Source organism: Chlamydotis macqueenii, chromosome 3 (assembly GCF_036417535.1).
Source record: "Chlamydotis macqueenii isolate bChlMac1 chromosome 3, bChlMac1.mat, whole genome shotgun sequence".
Taxonomy (NCBI): Eukaryota; Metazoa; Chordata; class Aves; order Otidiformes; family Otididae; genus Chlamydotis; species Chlamydotis macqueenii.
Window position 1 is genome coordinate 55,534,698 of NC_141558.1, and position 15,232 is coordinate 55,549,929.

Below are 15,232 nucleotides of genomic sequence, written 5' to 3' on the forward strand. Positions count from 1 at the left end.
GCAAATCATATTAGCACATTCACCTGTGCAAAAGCACAGCCTTGGAAGCAATTATTGGATAGCAATCTGGAGCGTGGGAAGGGCTAATCTACAGAGGAAATTAGATTGGGGGATAACTGGAAGACTGGTGGACCTTCAGCTTTGGGAGAAGGCATTGAGACTGATAGGGTCCCTACAGGCTTGAGTATCCTTCCCTGCTTAGTTACCACAATCCTTACATGGCTTTTTTGTCCTTTCATCTCCAGATAAATGTGTGCACCTGCTTGCTAGATACTAATTATTCTGAGTTGTGAATTTTAAGGCAGGCTATCTGTCCCAGATACAGTAGATAAAATTGGTGCCACAGAAATTTTATGTCAAAAAAAAAAGTTGAATCTGTCATTTAATCCAACCACTTTCATAGCTCTGTCTTCTTTCTGTATGTTGCCAGAGGTGGTACGTGTAGAATATAATCCTGCTTGACAAAAAGAGGATAGTTTCCAAAAGCTGGCGGAAAAAGGCAACCCAGTGAGAAAGGGAAAGGTCTACCCAAACCATTATTGGCATAGGACTGCATATGCACACACCATGACTTTGGATAAAATTCAGAATGGAGCAAAACTTCTTCCTGATTATATCCAATGACTAAATCTTACATTAAGGAAATACTTTTAGGAATTATCTTTCAAAGTAAGTCCTTGCAGCTGAGATAATTCCTGTTTCCTACTTTTATCTGCTGTTCCACCCTAAGCCATGATTCAAAGTCCAAGCTGTTTGGATACTCAATCTGATTTTGAGAACTATGTTAATCCAGCAAAGTTCTTAATAAAAAATTCTTAATACTAAGCAGGGAACACTGCTCACTACGAAACCAAACAGGGAACAAAGTCAGAAGAAAAACAAAAAAAATCCCCAAACTGAACATCTAAGTCGGTGTGATGATCACGATGAAACAAATATATTAATCTGGTTGTTCCCAGAACAAAATCAGACTACATTTGCAGAAGGAGAATCCCTATTGTATCACTGTCTGTTTTGTATCATTAATACATTAATTAACATTAATATCGTGACACCAACCTGTGTGGTACAATTGACACACTGGTGTGAAGGGATGCCATCCAGAGGGACCTTGACAGGCTGGAGAGGTGGGCCTGTGCAGACATCATGAACTTCAACCAGGCCAAGTGCAAGGTCATGCACATGGGTCAGGGCAATCACAAGCACAAATACAGGCTGGGTGGAGAAGGAATCAAGAGCAGCCCTGAGGAGAAGGACTTGGGAGTGCTGGTGGACAAGAAGCTCAACATGAGCTGGCAATGTGCCCTTGCAGCCCAGAAAGCCAACCTCATCCTGGGCTGCATCAGAAGAAGAGTGGCGAGCAGGTTGAGGGAGGTGTTTCTAGCCCTCTACTCTGCTCTTGTGAGACCCCACCTGGAGTACTGTGTCCAGCTCTGGGGCCTCCAACATAAGAAAGTCATGGAGCTGTTGGAGAAGGTCCAGAGGAGGGCCATAAAGATTATCAGAGGGCTGGAGCACCTCTCCTATGAAGAGAGGCTGAGAGAGCTGGAGCTGTTCAGCCTGGAGAAGAAAAGGTTCCAAGAAGACCTTATAGCGGCCTTCTAGTACCTAAAGGGGGCCTACAGGAAAGATGGGGAGAAACTCTTTAGCAGGGCCTGTAGCAATTGGACAAGGAGTAATGGCTTTAAACTGGAAGAGGGTAATTCTAGATCAAACATAAGGAAGAAATTCTTTACAGTGAGAGTGGTGAGGCACTGAAACAAGCTGCCCAGAGAAGCTGTGGATGCCCCATCCCTGGAAGTGTTCAAGGCCAGGTTGGATGGGGCTTTGGGCAACCTGGTCTAGTGGAAGGTGTCCTTGCTCAGGGCAAGGGAGTTGGAACTAGATGATCTTTAAGGTACCTTCGAACCCAAACCATTCTATGATTCTATGAATATTTCATACAGACCTACGTGCATTTTCCTTCCACGAAAATCTCTCACATTCGTGTAGGATGCACCACTATTAAGTGTAATTCTGTCTTTCCGGCTACTGCAAATTCTAAAATATCACAGCATCTTTTCTAAAGAGATAATAGTTTACTAGAAATTGCCATGGCAAAGTGTGCTTTGAATACACATCCATCACGCAGTGCATGGCTTTCAATAAGAAGTTTTCATCTTTATGTGATACATTTCTTTTTCAGATTGTTTCATCTTCTTTGAGTTGATGTTTTAAAATCACTCATGACTTCGGCAATATCTCTTTATACTGTTCACTTCATGGACATTAATCTCAACAGCCTTCAAAGAGGACACAAGAAGCAGACATCTCTGATTTTTCCCGTGACTGTATTTCAGCTCTCCGCACTGCAATGAAGGAGTAGATCTCAATTGTTGAAATATAAAATCAGAAGATGTAGAGCTGGAAATAGCTTTCATTAGGTCCTCACATCTATGGTTTTACCATTTCAGAATTTCTCTCTTTCAAGGCCTTTTGTCCAAGTTAGTTATAAATAACTCAGGCCATACAAAAAAATGAGAAGCAATGATTTTTTAGTTTCAGTTCCCTGATAGCTGGAAAATATTTTCCTTTGTTTCAGAGCATTTTTAGTAGTCTGCCTCCTATTTTCAATTCTTGTATTTTCTCACCTTCCCTGCAGAAAATAAAATAATCAGGCAAATAGGAAAATCCCAAACTTTGCCATTGTCCTTTATTTCAATTTGTATGACTGTCTTGGATTGTAAATTGTACTGTTCTGCCTGCTGTCTTGATTTGTCTGTATGTAATTCAGATGCAGCCAGCATCAGAAGATTTGTCATAGACACAAAAAACCTTCTGCAGGACAACTTCTGTGAAAGTGTGGTTTGTAATTAAAATTCATGTCTGCGTCATTATCATCAATGGAGTCATAAAGCTTATAGCCAAGAGAGATTAGATTATTTTAACCTGCTAAGTATTATACTTATTATGCTTTTTTTTTTTTTTAAAATCCTTATAGGTTTGTACTGAGCCAAACAACTCAAGATTTTGCTACAACACATCCACTGTATTCTACACTTTATTAAGGACAGCCATACATGATAAGCCTTATCAGGGATTATTGCTGAAAATCAAATATTAGTATCAAATAAATGTGGTTTTGTACATGTCTTTTTCTTAGGGGTGAACTAGAGGAGCTAGAGGAGTACATGTGATCTTCTGGAAGATCCCTTGTGGGTTTAAGATTAAATCAATCAAGCAGTAGATAAAACAGCAAACAAACAAACTGTAGCCTACAAATAACTCGTGTTGGAAACAAGAGTTGGAATGATGAGTACCAGGAGCATTCCTAAGGCATTCCTGAAATATACTAACATAAACATTTAAATGTAGAATTTTGAACAATGAGCACGTTTGTAATTATCAAAGTGTCCCTGGAAATATCATGTAAAGATGGAAAATGTCTAAATTAATTACATATACTATTTACTACGCCTATTGCAGTCAACATTGCATGACTGCTACAACTTAGACTCATGGAAGTGGTAATATTCCTGACTTTTTGCTAATTTGTTTCTCTTAACATTAACTTGTCAAGTGATCTAAGTACATGGTTTTACTGCAGGTGAATACAATCTCCAGAAGAAAATATTAAGGCATTAAAACATTTTCTGAAATCGAAATTGTTGTTAAGACAATTGCTTTGTCATATTGCCCAGAAGGAGCTGACCAAATCGATTATAAGTAATCACTCATTTCATATAGAGCTGATTGACACCTTTAATGAAAAATGTTTGTGTTGTAGGTTTATTGACAAAAGGAAACAACATATTGCTCCCAGAAGAGTCAGAACATTTTAACAGAATAGTATGAATGATAGTCAAGAACCTGAAAGGCAATTAATGACAATTAATTAGTTGTACTAATAGACTTTAAAAACTCTGGGGTCCTAGCCAAATCACTACACTGTGCACATTTTGTATGTCACGTGTAATGCAGAAATGTTGGTACAAGAGGAAAAATAAGGACTGATGTTCTGAGATGTACTTGCCTTTGGTGAAAGATGATTGATTTTGCAGGTGTTGCAATCTGATAGATACTGAAGAACACATTCCTGCAACTTATTTTGTCTTTCAGTGGAAAACTAGAGCCAAATTGAAATTGTTGATAAGTTTGTCAAATTCTGAAAATATTACAGCAAGTACGTCTTATAGACCATAATATAAAAGACCTTGAAATATATTTCAAGAATCATTACTGTTTCAGGTGGAAACTCTTCAAAACTCACTCTTTTCAAATTCTCAGTCATTCCTGAAATAAGAGAAGAATGGCCATAACAAACCAAAACTCTTGATGTTGATCAAGATGATCAGAGGGCTGGAGTACCTCTCCTATGAGGACAGGCTGAGAGTTGGGGCTGTTCAGCCTGGAGAAGAGGAGGCTCTGGGGAGACCTTATAGTGGTCTTCCAGTACCTAAAGGGACCTACAGGAAAGATGAGGAGAAACTCTTTAGCAGGGCCTGTAGCAATAGGACAAGGGTTAATGGTTTTAAACTAAAAGAGGGTTATTTAGATTAGACATAAGGAAGAAATTTTTTACACTGGAACAGGTTGCCCAGAGAGGTGGTGGATGTCCCATCCCTGGAAACATTCAAGGCCAGGTTGGAGGGACTCTGAGCAACCCAATCTGGTTGGAGATGTCCCTGCTCCTTGCAGGGGGGTTGGACTAGATGACCTTTGAAGGCCCTTTCCAACTCTAACCATTCTACGATTCTACGGTTCTATGACTTGATGTCCAAGTGACTTTTTTTTTTTTAACATTTACAGTTAATTCTTGCATTCATGAACTCTTTTTTTTTTTTTTTTTTTTTTGTGAGGCAGAGGGGGTAGGTTAGATCCATCAAATGTATGTTCTTTCTAAGAGATACTATAAAAACTGTTTATTTGTGTTTGTGCGTGCATACACAAGCACAGGAATAGGCTGATGGAGGTGAAAGCAACGAGTGAAACAGAACGGCCACAAGCAGGTTCATGTAGTAGGGATTCACTGTTGCAGCCCCACTGGGCGCCGCAGCCACCACTCTGCGCCCTTCCTCCGCCCGCAGGTCCCCTTGGCCCCCGCTAAATTTGGCTCCCGCTAAATATGGTCCCCTTTCACCTCGGCCTGGCAAGCCCCTCGCAGCAGCGCCTGCCCCCCGGCCTCCGGGCCCGGAGGTCTCCTCGGTCTCACACCCCCCCTAGTGGGACCCGGCCGAAATGTGGACCCTCCCGCCACTCACCGCTGGGTCCCCACCTTTCCAAACCTCTGTCCTCTGCCAAAGCTTTTCTTGTTAAACCTTTGTCTCGAATAAAACCAAAATTATTTTCAGGAATCTTTACATTATTTGGAATAATAATATAGCCATCAATAAAACCTTTTTAAATGAAAAGGATCTATTTTTTAACAATTAATTGTGCTTTTACCTATTTTTTTTTGTTTTCTGAATACGGAGATTTTTTTTTCTATGTAGATGTGATGCAAATCTGAATAAGGACAATATAGAAATTCACATGTGCTGTCCTTCAGTGTCCTCCAGGTTAATTTGCTGGGTTTTCATAGATGACACTTTTTCCCAGCCACCAAAACTTCAAACCCTGGTTAGGACTAGGATGTTAAACAACCCATAGGGCGTTTTGCCCAGTAGCAGTTATTCTTCTTGGCACAATCTGAAAATTGTGTCTAATATCTATCTGCAACCCTGCTTTGCAGAGCTGCATAGAAATGTGAGCTTGTAGTAAAACCGGTAATTAACAGTGACAGAAAGAAAGATTACATTTCAGCATAACATTCAGAATTAAGATAAAGATTTTGGCTTAAAGACACACAGTGTTTCTGGTGCTGAATTATGTTTTAGGTCTTTCTGTACTGCTGTAATAGCCTCGAAGCTCCAAGGCAGCAATTGCCGTGTCGGGAGGCACCTAATTTTCTGAGAAGTCCCTTAATTGCTTCCTGCTGTGACTGCGCAGGAGCATGCTGGTCTTGAGAGCATGAAGCTGCTTGGTGCCTCGCTCAGTCTGTGGAGTCTGTGTGAAGAAAGCATCTTTCTAAGTTAGAAGAGGAGTTTGAATAGGTTGATTTTGTGGTGATCATCAGTGTGGCCACATTTGGTTAGCACTGCAGGGTTCGGATCCTTTTACGAATTTGATCTGCAAAGCTCATTGTTATCCTGCTTTCCTGAATATTTTTCAGTATCTTCTAAAAAATAAGTCAGGCACTGATGCTATATTTTTTTGGTCATTCTTTCATTGCTTTTGTTTTTACCCCTAAGTTGAAAACACTGGCAACTAGTCTTAGGTGTATGAGAATAAACCTTCCGCAGGACAATTTATAGAATAAAAGAAGCAATATGCTTTTGCCTACCAGTCCCGCACTAGAGAGTTTGCAAGGGAGCCAAAAGGTTTCACACATTTTTTTTTTTAGTCTATAGTATTGCCTTAAACGTGTTTCCCTACATTTCACGAATATTCGTAATACTTAAATACAGTATATACTCAATTCCCAGTTGCCTGTCTGACGTTAAATCTACGCATACCCACCATCAGAGCAAAACACTTTTTTAAAAAAATTCACAGTGAGTTGTTGCCGCAGAGACCGGTGGTAGAAGTGAGCTGGTTTGTGATGGTAATTAACACCAGGGCTTCCAACACATAGGCCAGCACTTTTCAGATGTAGTCTGCAGGTCAAGCAGATTGCATATCAAGGACTTTTACAATTTCACACTGAGACTTTTACATTTCCATTTCAAAGGCTGATAAAGACCCTATTTGTTCTTGATGCAGAATTCCTACTTGAAATCAAATGGTATTGAGGGCGGGGAATAAAAGTTGAATAAGTAACAAAGATCTATTTATGTACCATGCAAAGAGAAAAAATTGTGCAGGTGTGTCAGTATCACTTGACTCTACATGAATTCATAAAATGATCTGTGATTTATGTAGCAGTTTCATGAAGTAATCCAAAGAGATTTTACTTCAGTTTTACAATTTTACTTGCAGTTTATAGTGTGTGTTTCCCTTTCCTGTACCTAAGATTAGCCCTCGTTTTCTGGCTTATTTGGCTCATCAGCATGATTTTCCTTTATAAGTAAATACTTTCAGCAGTTTCCTCTCCACTTATCAGCTTAACTGTCTTTGTACCTGTGATTACTTTCCAGGTTTCAGAAAAGGAATTTACCAGAGAAGTATAAACAGTGACTAAAGAAGTTAATCTGAAATGTAGTAATCACTCACAATTTCTGTAAACTAGTGTGCAATGGGTGGCAGAAGGAGTTTTCGGGTAATGTGCTGTGCCCATCTGAAACTGTCAGAAATAAATATACTTTCTTCAACACTATGTTATGAATATTTACCTTGTCTTGAAGAGTATTTTTGAAAAAGAAGTTAAGAAAATCAAGTTATCAGTGTTCTGGATTCTAAGTTTCCAAAAATGTGAAAGCAGCTTTCTCACATAGTGTGTTGTGAAAGTCTTCGGATTTCTACCTTGTATCCTGCAGTTAGTGAAACATCAAAAAAAAAAAAAAAACCTACACTGATGATTCAAATTTCCTCAAATTGCATTTTTCAAGTATTATTAATCTAATATTTTTATTTTTCTTTGAGTGGACACAATGAACTTCTGATAACTCAGTACACAAAGAAAGACAGTTCTTGCTTACAAGTTCTTGCTTACTGCTTTGAAAATGTGCATGTTCTTCTGTATGAACAGAGGAATTGGCACTTAACTTTCACAAATTCATTGTTTCACATCTCTCTTTTTTTTTTTTATTATGTTCCAAAAACACAAAATTGAAAAAGATCAGTATTTTCACAGGATCATAAAACTACATTGGCAAATTGCTGGGATGTGAATGTAGTGTTGATGACACGAATAATTTCTGACATAGCACATCAATATGTGCACATATACAGATCTTAAAGATATGTAGCTATGTAACAAAGATTATATATTTATCTTCTTTACTTCCTGAAAGTGTGAGCTTCTGCACTTGAAATTGAGACTTAATGAAAACAGTGGGGAAAAAAAGGACACTTGCACAGTGAAAACCTCTTTTTGCCTCAGTGGTTTGAACGCGTGATGAGGTGAAGAGAAGTCAGAATCTTGTTTCTTCCAGGGGGATTGTTTCTCTGTGTGGCACTAAACTGCTAGTAGAAGTAACAGAATAGCATCTCTCAGTCATTAGACAGAGTTTCTTTGGCTTGTCGTTCTCTGCATGACAGAGAAAGCTCAGGTTCCCCCAGCAGAGATGTCATTCTGAGCCTGGAGTTTCTGGGCACACTCAAAGAAAACGAGAATAAAACTGAGAGGCTTAACTACGCAGTATAGGGCTCAAACTCTGGTTCAAACAGAAGTCTGTTAGTATTCTGTAAATACTCTCACATTTATTTTTTTACAGAATTATTTCTCAGGTTAATGAACTTTTTTTTTTTTTTTTTTCAAAATAACGCAGCTTTCTCTATGGGAATTAATCCATTTTCCTTCAGTTGTCCTCTGTCCTGGCTTGGAAAGGTAAAGATACCATTTCGAAGCTTACAGTCTCAGCAGGGCTTGCAAGCAAGTTCACCACGGGGGCAAGAGTCCTGATCACTAAATAATTAGCAAAAACCTCAGCAGCAGCAGGAGCAGAATCACAAGTGGCCTCAGCCAGGAAGAAGTGCATGGCATGGGAAGCCCCACATGGCAGCCTGTCCTGGGCTGCTTCGCAAAATACGCGGCAAAACGGGGCCTGTGTAGAGAGAGAGGTGGGGATGCCTCTGGTTTCTCAGGGTTTCTGGCCAGAGCAAGGATGGGAGAGGGGCTCCAGGCAGCCCCATGTGGGGTGGTTCTGGGCATGCCAAGCACCAGGGGTACTGCCTGAGCTTTACAGCAGCTCACACTTTTCCAGAGTTTGGTAATCACTGGGGGAGGCTGCTGGGCCAGAAATTAGGACTTGTTCCACTTGTCTGTAGTAGGACCTAAACTGTGTTCATTCTCATCCTCAGTGCTTACACTAAATCACCCTTAAAAAGCACTTACTCATGTAAGGACACTGTTCTATTTCATAGGAGTTAACATCCATCTGTTTTTGCCTACAAATTTTTACTTAGGTTTTAGACAGAATAATTTGCAAGATATAACCTTGATTGTCTGTGAGAACACTGAATAAATTCTTACATTCCTATCTTTTGAAAATATTCTGTAAATATGGAATGATCTGAGATTATTGGTACCCATTTTGGTTTTTATTGTAATCACGTTTCCAAGAATTATGCTTATGGATAATATGTCAGTGTCAGTTTTGAGAGCAGGTAATTGGAAGTTGTTTCTTTTGAATGCAGCCTCAGGAAGCTGTAAAGTTGCTGGGTTTTATTATTCAAAGTTGACATGTAAAAGTTAACCCTTAGTGTAATGCTCAATACATTACAACTATTTTTTTTTCCTCACTTTATTGAACTGATTTTATTTTGTATGCTTTTAGAATGCTTTGGATATAAAGTAGTTTGTATTAAAGTTTAATAGTTGACTGATATTGTTATCTCGTATGTGATGTTTTCCCTTATGCACCATTCATGTTTGCTGAACTGTGCTAGCAATAGCTGATGAGCAGTTCCCAGCCTGAATTGGGAAGTCAGAGTTTTATGTTCTTTATGCCTCGTTTGTTCATGTCATTAAATTATTATACACTGTGTCACACGACGACTTTTTTTTTTTTGCAGTTCAGTTACTTTTAAAATTTCTGAGAAATTAAATAAATGAATGTACACACATTTAAATTGAAAACAGACTACTAGAGTTGATGTTCTTTACTGTCTGGGAGAAGGACTCATGGATTACACTGGGAGATCCCTTTCTGGGAAAACCTTATAACAGAAACTCTTAATTCTAGTAGATTAATTTTCCAGTCATTTTCCCAAAAATGTTCTTATGGGAACCCCTTAATTAGCAGTATACTTTTAATCAATTTGTGTTTTTACCAGCAGTAAACCCTATTAACAATTTTTACTTGCTTTTATGTAACATTTCTTGATTTTCAGTTCTTTACAGACCCTTTCATGTCTACAACACAGTTAATCCTGCAGACTGTCAAAAGAAAGGAGCAATTATGCTCCTCAAATGATTCTGGCCAACATATATGCAGCTGTACAGCAAATGGCAACAGACTGGTGTAGGGAAAATGAGGGAAGCCTTGAAATGTTCATGTCCTCAAACAGCCCTGTGATGCTATCAAGACACTCAATGAATGGGCCTCTGCCTTTCAGCCAGGAACATCTCACGCACTCTGCCTCTGTCTTTCAGAAATCTTTTGAAATAGTGTATTTCAGGCCCATTCTCTTAAGTGACATAAAATTTCTCTTGTTTGCAGCCCAAAAAACATAAACCAAGAGGACAGCCAATCCTCTTTGTTTTCACGGCAGTCCTGGGGAGGAGACTTTAAAATGACCAGCATAGGCTGTCTGCAGGTGAGCGAACACAGTCACTTAGCTAAATGCGAATGAACTAGTCAACCTAAAAATTATTGTATCAACAGGAAAAGGCTGCCCACAAGCATTCTCTAATCTTGTGATGAATTAAAAAAAAAAGGAATTAAATTAACAATGTGATTAACAAATCTTATTCAAGTATATGGATTAGTAAATGAAAGTCTATAAAGAATTTATTCTAGTTCTGTTTCTACATAGAAAGTGGTAGAAAAAAGTGACTTACTTCCAAATATTAAACAATTTGTAAACTGACATAAATAAAACGTTAATTTTGATCTACAGAATAAAAAGTGCTTTTGGTTAGACTTCAATGCTTACTTAAGTATTGAAGTAGCTCAATTTAATTCACTGTAACCAATTATACTGCCTAACTAAATGTAAAAATATTGCTCTGTGACTAAAACACAGTGTGTCCCATTACAAAATTCATTCAAATGCTGAGTGAAACTCTGGAATAATTTAAATGAGAAGATCAAATATAAAAATTAAATAAACCTGAGGATTTTCTGAGGACAGGATGGAAAAAGCCTGATTTCTTGAGGGGAAGAAAACTCAGTTATTTCCCCTTTGCTCTTCTGACATGGCCAACGTAGCCAAACTTTCTGTCCCTCGGTTCAGCCACATGTGGAAAACTCAGCAGTCTCTACAAGATGTCAAAGACTATCACAGAAAGGCAGTCATTGTTTGTAAAGCCTGGATAAAAAGTATTGGAAATATGTCAAAACCACTCACTTTTTCTAAACATCCAAAGCACAATGATTATTGCACAGCTGATTTTCTGTTTGGTAATAAAGAGAATGTTTTTCATCAATGAAGATGCAAAAGTATCTTCAACTGGGTAGGAATTTTGGGGAGTTACCTACTTTCTTTTGTTTGGGTAGGTTTCTATTTTGGAATTTGGATGTATAGCCTTTATTTACATTGCTGGGTAGTACTTAATGTGTGCAGATTTATTGGATTCAGTGAGATTACTCTTCAGAGTAAGTAGCAGATAGTGTTAATAAATAGTCTGAAATTTTGTTTCCTTTCATTGTTAACGTATTCAGTCATTGCAAGACACTGAAGAAATTTAAAAACTATTTTGTGAAAGGCTATGCTACTCTACAGTTTGAAAACATGAAATGGCCATATTTATTTTTAAAAACTCCCATCCTTTGGAATCAAATGACTGGAAAACCTTACCACCAATATGCAGAAATAAAAGCTCACAAAATACCATAAGGCCATGTCAGTGCAGGATTTTTGAAAGTGAAATGGAAAATAAAATAAGCAAAAAGCTTAACTGACATTCAAGGTCCAATATAACTCATGTTTATTTTCACTGTGTACAGAAGGTGGAGCCAAATTCATAAGGATCTGTGCACTCATACTTCATTCTTTGCTGGAATGCTTTTCTAGTGTCTTTCTAGAGGGGCAGCTAGTTCAGAGGGAATACTGATTGGAATCAGCTACGATGTTGGGATAAATCCTTTTCAGACCAACTTTTCTGCTGTTTAACTGTCTCTAATGAGGTTTAGAAGTTCCTTGGCACAGCTGAAGAGCATCTGACCCTCCATGTATCACCCTTCTGCTTTTCTGCACATCAGCGAACCAGGAGGGAATTAATATTTCCAAATGTAGCATGTGAAAGTGAGGAAGATGCATATCACCATGAAGAAGTTGTGGTGAGATCTTACTGGTATGAAGTGGCAGGCACCGACCAGCTCATAGAACAGAAAGGAGACAATCACCCCAAACTTTGAACACTGTATTTTCCTTCTCTGCGATCCTCGTAAATCTTGTAAACACCCATTTAGCTGTTTTCTCTACTAGCTGGTATTTCAAAAAGCAGCTAAAAGATGGGACAGAATAATTTGGGGCTTAAAGGATGGAGCCTGGCATTAGGAAACTTTGCTTCTAATCCTGATTGTGCCATGAGCTGTCTATGACTCAGAAGAGCTGCTGATATTCTCCATGACAAAATTCCCAACTCCGTAAAAGAGGTTACTATAACATAACTTGTTCTATGTTAATATTTATAAAACACTCTCACATTCTAGACAGATGACTGTGCAACAGTGCAAAATATTTCCAGAGAACAGTGACCATTTGCTAGGCTGAACTCTGACCCAATGGCATCTGTCACTGAGAACTTCTCCACGCTTTCATCTGAGGTGCTTCAGTCTTGATGTGTTTCCAGCAGGGTCTATTTTAAAAGAACAGTTGTTTGGTTTTTTTTCTTTTGCAGGCAGATCAGTAAGAGCAGAATCTCTCGTATGCTGACTAAGCCTCCTTTTCCCTTGGGGAATATCTAGCTTTAATAGTCCCGTAGCAAATGAATCTGAGAGACTAGTTTCAGCAAGGAACGGTGAGTGTGCTCACTAAGACACAGTCTTGTGGTTATCCTGCTTTTTATTATTATCTTCCTTACGATTATCAGAAAGTATTATCTTATGTGCTATGTGTTGTGCCACACAAGTGGGAACAGCTACCACCTTGAGGGATGACAATTTAATTGCCTTTGATTTGAACAAGTGATAACCCTTTGAAACTCGGGGCAGGAACGGAGGCTGCTTCCAGTGGGCTCCAGCCCAGTTGTCCCAGCTGAGAGAACATGCAAGGGCTGTGGCCCTTCATGGCAACTTCAAAGCTGTGTTATATTTCTGCGTGATGTAAATTCTTTAAACAAGCAAAAAACACTGGCTGCTTAAAAAAAAAAAAAAAATCATTAGTCTGCACATTTATGTGCTTAGGTAATCAAGAAATACCACATTATTGTTGCTAGGACATTCCGAGCAGCTTTACCTCAACAGGGCATGAAACAGGGCCACGCATTATTCACAAGTCTGTCTTAAAAGGCAAATGTGTGAGAAGGGATATTGGTGAAAACGTGCCGAAGCATACGTGCCATCCAGGGACGTGGGTGACTGCACAGATGCCTTGAAAGGCACCCAAGAAAATCTGTATTGCGTGTGTATGTTAATCTCAATCTACTGTATATTCAGTTTACTCAGTCCATGGACTCCTCTCCCAAATTGCACAGGACGAGGACAGTGCTGTGCTTGGGAGTACTGGGAAGTGAATTTTGCAAACAAATCAAAAACAAGTGAAGACGTGCTCCTTGTCTTAAGAGCTCCATAAATCACAGACATCCTTAACTGGGAGTAGACCATGAACCCCACTGGTATCAAGGGGAAATTTTGTAATGGTTAAAGGACTGGAGAGCTTTCCAAGTGAAACATTCACTAGGACTTTTCTGATGAATCAGGTTACTAAAATATTTTTGAGGAAATATTTGGAGGCGATATGAGGAAAAAGTTCCTGTATAGAGTTCTGTACTTATATTCAGGTAATAAATAGAAAGAAAACAGTGGACTGAGTTCTGTATTAACCATGAATCTGTGTCAAAGGCTGCAAATACTAAATAATCCAATTTATAGTTCCTTTTGATAAACCTGTTTAGAAAAGCAGCAATGGTACTATGGGCTCGGAACTATTTCACTGCTTCAGCCAAGGATTCAGGAAAGAGTGGACAGAAATCCTATGGAAGTCACCCTGAGGTTCAGTCCCAGAGATGCACTTGACGGAATCTGGGCTCCAGCACTGCGTCTGGGTCGCAGTGCGAACGTGCCCCTCCAGATTTTGCTGTAGCCTGCCAAACCAAAGACAAACAGGTTCTGGAGTCCTAGCATTGCCATGCTGAAAGATTGCTTCACAAGACAGTGCTGTTTGCTCCAAAAGGCAAAATGTCAATGGATGGCAATATAGGTCCCAGAGAGCTCTGGGCCCCAAAATCTTAATTTCTATCATGTAAAAAGAGCCTGTGTTCCACAACACCATGATCTTCTTACCTGTCTCTTAGTCTGTAACTAAGAACAGACTTGCAAATATCTCAGGTCTGACACCTCCATGCTTTCCTGTTGAACATAGCTTCAGCTGAAGAGGGGTTGTGTGCAAAGACATTTGTTCAATCTGAAAAGCTTATTTCCATTGCGATGCAAATGCGTGTGAGACTTTCTGGTAACCTTGTGAAATGGCAGATCATTGCATCATCCGAAGCTGAATATGTTCTGGTAACAGGCTGTGAAATGTGATCATGGAGACATATTTCCAAACTCTAAGAGACATTTCCAAAGCATTTTCATAAAGACTAATAATAATTCTTCCTAATTCTATACAGTATCACGGTGGATATCCCTTTTCATGTGGATAATGCAAAAGCATTAGCAAGCATAGCAAAGTGTTACGCTTATTATTGCTACAAAATTATTCTTCCCTTGTTACTCACACACACGTTTTAGTTTTTCAAAGTGGATTTTAAGAGTGTTGGGCTTCTCACAAATACTGTTTGTTTATTTAAGTGGAGAAATACTTCTCAATCCTTCTAAAAACAGAATGCTTGAAAAATTGCAAAGCCTATACAGGAAGATACCTGGAAAAATGCAAGATCAGGCAAGCTGGACCCTGCCGGCTTTGGCAGGGAATGATAGCATCGTATTCTAGCATGCTGTAATTCAAGGGGTTTTTTTTCTGGCATGATTCTGCTTTCCTAAGAGGCAACTTCTTCAGCACCAACATATACGACATCCCAAATCTCCTCATTGTCTCAGCATCAGCACACACGTAGCCATGTTGGTGGTGTTTTGTACTTTGCTCTAGAATAACCAGTGTTTTATGGGGCAGTAGCAGGAGCATTATGTGTACTCCACTCACTGTCTATACCAGAGTCACGAAGGCGGTGAAATGCTATGGTTTTTATATCACTGTTTTTACATTCTCAGGAAGACGGGCCCAC